The following is an 8,597-nucleotide window of genomic DNA, read 5'->3' on the forward strand; positions in this document are numbered from 1 at the left end:
GGGGCCTACATTCAAATTGTTAGCAAAATTAAAATTACACTTTCACTATAGGTGAAAGGGCCTCATAAGTGGAATAGCCTAGGGCCTCTTTTCATCTAAATCCGGCCCTGCGTGGCAGGAAGAAAAAAGAGCTACAAAACCATCGTTCATTCTTATTTCTGTGGGCTAAGAATATTAGGGAGAAGTGTGCAGCTGCCAATGTTTAAAAATCTATTAAGTGAAAAGTGAAATCAAGAATACATGATGCCGCTCATCTAGCTCACACCATGCGTTAAACCATAATGTGGTTTTGTTTTTGGATTAATCTCATGACAGTTTAGTATTTGGTCCAAACAAGCCTCTACAGCTGATCAAAATTTAAATGAAAATTGGTTTTGAATGGTATGTGAATCCCATCACAGTGCTTGAGAGCGTAGCCAATATTTCCTCACTATACTTTAACCCTGGCTTTTAAGAACCCACATTCTTCCTTCTTTCTTGGCAAGAAACAGTGGTGGGTTGCCCCCGGTTCGCACCGGTTCTATAGAACCGGTAGTAAAACCGGCAGGAGGCTCCGCCCACCGACCCCAATGTCATCAGAATGCTTCTGTGCATGCGCAGAAGAACGTACACGTGCGAGCAAAGCAAGTGTGTGCGTGCGGCTCCGTTGCAAACCAGTAGTAAAGGTAAGTAGAACCCACCCCTTGTAAGAAAGGATATATTGACTTAAGGCTCAGCAACAGAATCTATTTTCCTTGTGAGCAGATTCATTGAAAGGTATGAGACAAATGAGAATGTTTTTCCCTACTGAATCATGGTAATTATTTTACACAATTGGGATTTTTCTAAGGCAAAGAACCTGGTGTTTTTTTGTTTTTGTTTTTTAAATTGACTACCCTAGAATTACCAAAAGGCCAGAAAGAAAAATAAGACCAAAAAAATCCCAACCTTCAAGAGACTCACTTTGTCGTGTGTGTGTGTGTGTGTGTGTTTTAAATTAGATTTTCATGTTATAGATATTGTTAATGTTACACTGTAAATGTTCTGGGATAGCACATTACTTTCTAAAAATATGATTACTTCTTAGTTCTTTTTAATTATTATTATTTTATGTTACAAAATTTCTGCCCTGCCAAGAGTGATTGCTGAATACAATCTAAAACTCCATCCTCAAAATACCGTGTAACAAACCCAGTTTTCTCCTTTGTCCGTCATCTATACCAACAGCACCATCACAGGCCACAGCAAGTACACACACAATATTATAAGTGGCCTCACATCTGCTCTTTCTCTAAAAATGCTATCTGCCATCATCTTCCAGCAATGCCTCTCTGGATTTTGTGTAGGACAAACAGGATACCCTTTGCACAAAAGGATACATGGACAAGTTGACATCAGAATTCAAAACAAGGACACAGTAATATCAGAGCATTTCAACTTACTAGGACATTCCACAGCAACCTCAAAATGGCTGTTTTACAAAATTACCAGCATAATTAATCAAGGAATTGTTGACTTCACTAATATATCAAAAACTTTCAGGCAATCTCGGATTTCAAGAGACACAAGTTTTTAACATGTTACAACTGTTAACTGATATGATTTATAGTAAATCTTGCATGTAACTTACATCCACGTAATCCACTTAACTTCCCCTTCTCCCCCTTTTGTCCCCATGCCATCCCAATTTATCCCCTACATCATTATAGTTACATATATGAATTTGATGAACTGAGCTGTTGCCTTACCAAAAATGTATTACCAAACTCCTGATTTTTTGTTAGGTAAAACCGTCGAATTACTTTATCAGAAAAAAATGGTTTTTTCCCTCCACTTTTAGTAACAGCTGGGCAATTTTAATTAAAACATATTAAATACAGGTTGCCCCTCTAAAAGTTTATAATTGTTTATTTCCACCATTGGCCACCAGATGACCCTGTTGGGCAATTCTACTTTATCTTGCTGTACAGTTTGTAATGACTTGGCATCAGTATCCACTGTTGACATTTATTTAGTTTAATATTTTCCATTAGTGGACTTCATGTTTGCTAAACCCTTTGGATGATAGATTCCTGTTTATCTTTAGCCATCCTTCTTTTCAAATCATACCCAATTAATTCAATTCCATTTATACAGTATATATCTCCTTCTGCTTCCTATAATTTCTCCACAGTATATTGTAGTCTCTTTAAGGGGGCTGCACTAAAATGCCATTTGATTATATGCCATTAAATTGCTATTGGTGCTTAGCGAACAGATAGATAGATTTGCTACAGATGATCTGTTTCCATTCAGATCCTTCAGATCTTCCAATGGTGCACATGGATCCTGCTTGTAACTGAGCTTTTTGTTTTTGCTGGTCAGCCTCTTCTTCCCTTTCCTTCCACCTTTGCCAGGATTATGGACTTCTCAAGAAAATTAGGTCTTATACAAGGCGTTAAAAATATTATCATTTCCTTGCATAAACTATATTGCCTACATTCCTAATTCCCATTATGCAACAGCATCATAGAAGATTATGGGAATCTATTACAAGCTAAACTAAGGAAAAGATTTATGGATTCCTCTGGCTTTGTTTTCTCTTCCATGTTCTAGTAGGACAGCAATGCAACTAAACTCACTTGCAACTAAAATGGTTGGAGACTAGCAGCAATACACCGTTAGCTGTAATCAACAGAATAAAAAATAAATAAATTTCAGATGCTAAATTTGTTTAAACTGGAAAGGCGAAATTCGATTAATGGAAAATACAATGGATATTAAAACATTTGCCTAAGGTGAATTCTGCTGCTTTTATAGTATGCAAAAATACAATGGGTGAATTTTCTCTGGCTCTGGCGTTAAAGGGATGGACACCACTTCATTTCATTGAATTCCTGCCTATCTTACAACTGTAAAAATTAGATGTGCTAATTTTGTGTGTCAATCTGCATTATAAATGCTGTAGCTTTCCTATTGGATGCTTTGAAATTTTTAAATGCATTTTTAATCATAAATCAAGTTTACCTCCCATACAGTCCTTATTTACTTATTTTAATGCATTGGCCTGTAGTGGTATTAGTGCCCAAAATATGGAATTGTGTTTTGAGGGAGTCTCACTGAATATTTTAAGTGAGTCTTGCAAGCACAATATACTTGCTCTCTTTGTATTCTTTTGTAGCACTACAACACATTTCAGACCATAAACTGTGGTTATTAATTCTGCTTAAATTATATTCTAAAAGTGTATGCCTCATGGCTTCTGTGGTAAAGTTATTTCCAAGTGTGACTGTTGGAAGAAAGAGGATTCATGCATTAAAAAAAGTTCCAGCGCAGTCTTGGCTTCTTTTAATATTAAACTAAAATGTTGCATTTGCAACATTTCATAGCCATGAAATGTAGCAAATGGTAGTTACATTTGGTGTAAATGACAAACAATAGCATTGGTATCTTTCGACGACCTTGACAAACATTTCCCTAAGGTTTAAGATATTAAGCCAATCCCACTTAAAATAATAATAATAATAAACCCTGAAAAGATATTCTGTTTTGGAACTCGCTGTTTGAAAATATGCAGCAAAATAAACATCTCCAAAACACAACAGAATGTTATTAAAGCAAAAAAATTGTTTCTTCAGTATCCTGTACAGTTTAGCACCTATTTTAGTTTGATGGAGGCAGTATGTTACTATCATTATGAAGTGATAATAATGAATAAAAATGATTGGAATGATAAGTTATTACTTCTTAACTGCTGTTATTTGATTGCTAGTAAATTGCTTTTCATTATTTCTTTGTTGGCCTGGGTTCTTAGCTTTTGTTTTTTAAAAAATGGGATATAATTTCTTAATCATCAGAATATAGGTATCCTTGACTTATGACCATAATTGAACCATAAATTTCTGTTGTTAAGTGAGACATGTTAAGTGAGTTCTGCCCCATTTTACAACCTTTCTTGCCTCAGCTATTAGGTGAATTACTGAAGTTGATAAGTTAGTAATATGGTTGTTAAGTGAATCTGGGTTCCCCATTGACTTTGCTTTTCAGAAGTTCGCAAAAGGGGATCACATGACCTTGAGACACAGCAATGGTCATAAGTATGAACCAGTGGCCAAGAATCTGAATTTTGATCAAATGATCATGGGGATGGTGGAAAGGTTGTAACAGTGAAAAACGATCATAAGTCACTTTTTTCAATGCTGTTGTAACTTTGAACAATCACTAAATGAAGTGTTGTAAGTCAAGGACTAGCTGTAATAATATTAACAAATGTGAACATTGAATTGCTGAAGTTATCCTAGGCATAGAAATAGAAAATAGGAAAGTATGACTGCTAGATGACAGAAGTTGGACGATGGCCTCAGGCACTTGTGAAAAATAATCATTTTCTCTCCCCCATACAATTATGAATCATCTGGTACCAATCACTTTGGCATAATCATAAAAGTTGAAAATTACAAAGATGCACATTTAGGGTTTACTTCTGCAAACAGCACAAAATTATAGCTTTTTAAACAATCAGTATATAACCATTCCTGTATTTTTGCAGGAAAGCCAGCCAGGTGTACTCTTCTAGGATTTTTTTGACTCGTGGCACATCATTGTAGAAACATGTTTGTTCATCATGGAATCATGTAACGATTTGGAAGAGTTACATTTCTGATTGCAAAATGCCAGTCTAGAATAATTGGAATCTAATGGAGGGCCTGCTTCTCACAATTGGCCAAAAAGGTGGCAAACTTCAGGTGGATTAACTTGCTTCTGAAACTGTAGCTGCGAGCTTCTGGAATAAAATGTTCTCTGATGTTGGTGATGGGAATATTTATGTGTATGTTCAGGAGAGCACTACATTTCCTTCATCTGATAGCTAGTTTGGGATAATTATGTTTATAAGTTTCAGGATTCAATTACGTGAACCTTTGTTGAATAGGAAAATATGAAGTATGATCAAAATACTGGACCAGCTTGGCATCTTTTCAAAGCCTCGATCACATCAGAGACTAAAACTTATCCCAGCAATGTGTCCATGCAAAGCATACTTTTCTGCTGAGCTATGAGCAGTCCTCCATTATGATGGCTCTGATCTCTCTTAATGCCCATCAACATATGACTATATCAGAAAAAGATGGTTGTTCCCTTCAATTGGTTTGGCTGAGGTGCTCTTTGGTTCTTCCTAAGGAGCCACCTAGACCAGGGGTGGGTTCTACTTACCTTTACTACCGGTTTGCAACGGGAGTGCACGCATGCGCAGATCATCCATGCTGACGTCCGGGCGGGTGGGCGGAGCCTCCTGCCACTTTTACTACTGGTTCGCAAGAACCGGACTGAACCGGGAGCAACTCACCACTGACTTAGACCCACCTTCGCCAATGTGCTCCCCTCTGAATGTGAATGTCCTAAAAATCTAACCAGTTTCCAATTATAAACCACTTGTCCTGCGCCAAGTTAAATGGTAGCAATGGAAATGAGATAACAGTGATGCCATTTGCCCAGAGTGAGCAAAACTATTGGAAACAACATTCCAAAGCATACCAAGGATCATCTTTGGTGGAGGAAGAGCAAAAATTTGTTTGACACCTATTCCCCAAAAAGATGACTTAAGAAAGAGATTCATTTTATTTTGCTTCAGGACTGCTTTTCCTCCAGCAGGAAGATGTTAAGGAAATGCCTTCTCCAGTGCCAAGGCATGTTCTTCTCAAATATATCTGAAAAGCCTCAAGCTGGAGAACGCCTCTCGATGCCAAAAAACCTAAGCCATCCATAATTAGCAAGCCAATATTGTCTATAATTCTAATTTGATTACAGTGCAAGAATCATTATGGCTAAAAATCAGCATAAAAATATTGCTAAACTCAGAATTCTCTGAAGTCCAAAATACAGATTTACTAACAAATTTTATTTGTTGTATAATGGAACTGACCTCAATGTGTTTTTTTCAACCATAATATTGTGCCAAGGATGAATTTGGCTAGGATATAACTGGTTAGAAAAAGAAAGCAAGCTACGGAGCCATAATCTTCTTGAAAAAGATTCCTTTGGAAGGAGCTTGACTTCTAATTGGAAGTGCAAAGTGCACAAGCTCAGATGGTCCAATGTTTTGAAGATAGAAACAAGGAACTTTTTGTGTTTTCACCTTTTGTTTCTCACTGAGGATTACCAGATTTATCTGAATTTACCCTGCCTTCCCCACTCATAAACATTGCTAAAGCTTCCTCTCTGTTTGCTATAATGTTTAAACCTTTAATAGCCTCATGCTGATTCAAAAATAGAATCTGCTGGTTCTTTTGGTGGGAACATAAACTGGGAAATCATAGTTATTCTAGAAGATGGTATCAACTTTTGATACCATGAACAGAATAGTGGCTCAGTCAGAATTATATGTTAAATGCATGAAGCTGAAACAATGCTTTTTCTTCCAAACTAGGCATTTTCACAGAGCTAAGCCCAAGACATTTTATTTATTTATTTTATTTCTATCCCACCTTTATTATTTTACAAATAATTCCAAGTAAGGTAAACATATCCAGCATACCTTCCTCCTATTTTACCTACAACACCAACTCTGTGAGGTGGGCTGGACTAAGATAGAGTGACTGGCCCAAAGTCACCCAGCTGGCTTTCATCGCTGCCGCAGGTCATGAATTCACTATCTCTTGCTTTCTAGCCAGGTGCCTTTAACCACTAGATCAAACTAGCTTCAAATTTTGCTGTCCAAAGCATAGAGGCAGATAATACACCCAATTTTATATGCAAAAATGCATCTGCACTACAGGGTCAGTTAAATTTTATTCTAGCATTAGTAATAGGACAACATAGTTGACTAGGGACACAGTGGCTCAGTGGATAGGACGCTGAGCTTGTTGATCGAAAGGTTGGCAGTTCAGCGGTTTGAATCCCTAGTGCTGCATAATGGGGTGAGCTCCCGTTACTTGTCCCAGCTTCTGCCAACCTAGCAGTTCAAAAGCATGTAAAAAATACAAGTAGAAAAATAGGGATCACCTTTGGTGGGAAGGTAACAGCGTTCCATGCGCCTTTGGCATTTAGTCATGCTGGCCACATGACCTCAGAGACGTCTTCGGACAGTGCTGGCTCTTCGGCTTTGAAACGGAGATGAGCACCGCCCCCTAGAGTCAGGAACGACTAGCACATATGTGTGAGGGGAACCTTTACCTTTACCTTACATAGTTGACTGGGGGCACAGAGCAGGGTAACCTATTCAGGCAGAATGAGGAGAGGTATGTACCACTTCCAGCATCTTCCACCTACAGTAAGTCAGTTGCCTCACTCTGCCTAACAGTAGGGCAGGCCTGGAAGTGTACTCCTTCTTCCGTCTCCTCCTTGTGCCACTTTGCTCTTCTGTCTTTTACTTTATGGCAAATAACAGGAGAGATGCATTAGCTCTTTACTCTTAAGAAATGCTTTATGTAACTTAACACCACTGACTTTGCAACTACGTTATTCGCTCAAGAGTACATTGAAACCATGGCTTACTGTACCTCAGTGTCACAGACATTGCAAGGGACAAGCATTTCTGTTGTGACTTACACCATTCGTATAATAATGTCATTACTCCAATGACAGAAATGACATCATTTGTATCATCACACAAAATAGTGCAATTTGTGCAAGTTTGTTCTTCTGTGTGACATCCTTACTCAAATGATGCCAACTTCTGCAAATTGTAATCCAATATATTTGGAACAGGAGAAAGCCAGAGATTGTCTGCTCTATTACATCACCTTGTTCGGGACACTGAAATCTTTCCTGATAATCAGCTTTGATTCGTCAAGGATGGCTAAAGTAAGGTCCCATGTTTCTACAGGATGCATTTATTATGTTCCATGCAGTGCAGGGGTGGGTTCTACTTACCTTTACTACCAGTTCGCAGAATGCACTCTTCTGCGCAAGCGCAGAAGTGTTTTGCTGATGTCGGGGTCGGTGGGTGGAGTCTCCCGCTGGTTTTACTACTGGTTCTATAGAACCGGTGTGAACCAGGGGCAACCCACCACTGATGCAGTGCATATACAAGTAGTCCTCGACTTACAACAAAGCAACTTTAAATTGTGTAATATTTACTTTTAATTAAACACGGGCAGGACAAAGTATTAAGAATGTAGTTTCCCTCTGAGCAGACTTTTCATACAATAAGATAACTAGCTGAAGATAAATAGTTCATTATGCCTCAAAATACTTTTTGAGTTTTAAACTGTAAAAAAACAGGCACTGGACAGGACAGCCTTTTGATGTGTATAACTAGGATATTGTCATTCCAGGGGCTGAATAAGGAAATTGTTATGAATGCCCTGGGAGAAAGTGTGCTTGGAACACAAATTTGTTCTGACGCAACTCCAGATGTTCAAATAGGTCAACTATGATTTTGTTTTGCTCATAATATCTGATTCAATGGCTTTGCTACCCACCTGATTAACTGGGGTTGGGTTTATTATGGGATGCTGGTTGCAGCTGCAGTTTCTGCCACCAAATAATTCCAAGAAATGAATCAAGAGGCTGAAAATGCCTAGTTGACAGTTCCTAACAATACAGATGTTGCAGAAAACAGAAAAATGTTTAATTAAAAGATTTTATAAGCAAGACGAAATCTTAAATGCGCCAGAACCCAAGGTCCACATTTGCAGAGG

This window comes from Pituophis catenifer, unplaced genomic scaffold (assembly GCF_029215685.1).
Source record: "Pituophis catenifer annectens isolate HBS135680 unplaced genomic scaffold, rPitCat1.0.hap2 SCAF_2, whole genome shotgun sequence".
Taxonomy (NCBI): Eukaryota; Metazoa; Chordata; class Lepidosauria; order Squamata; family Colubridae; genus Pituophis; species Pituophis catenifer.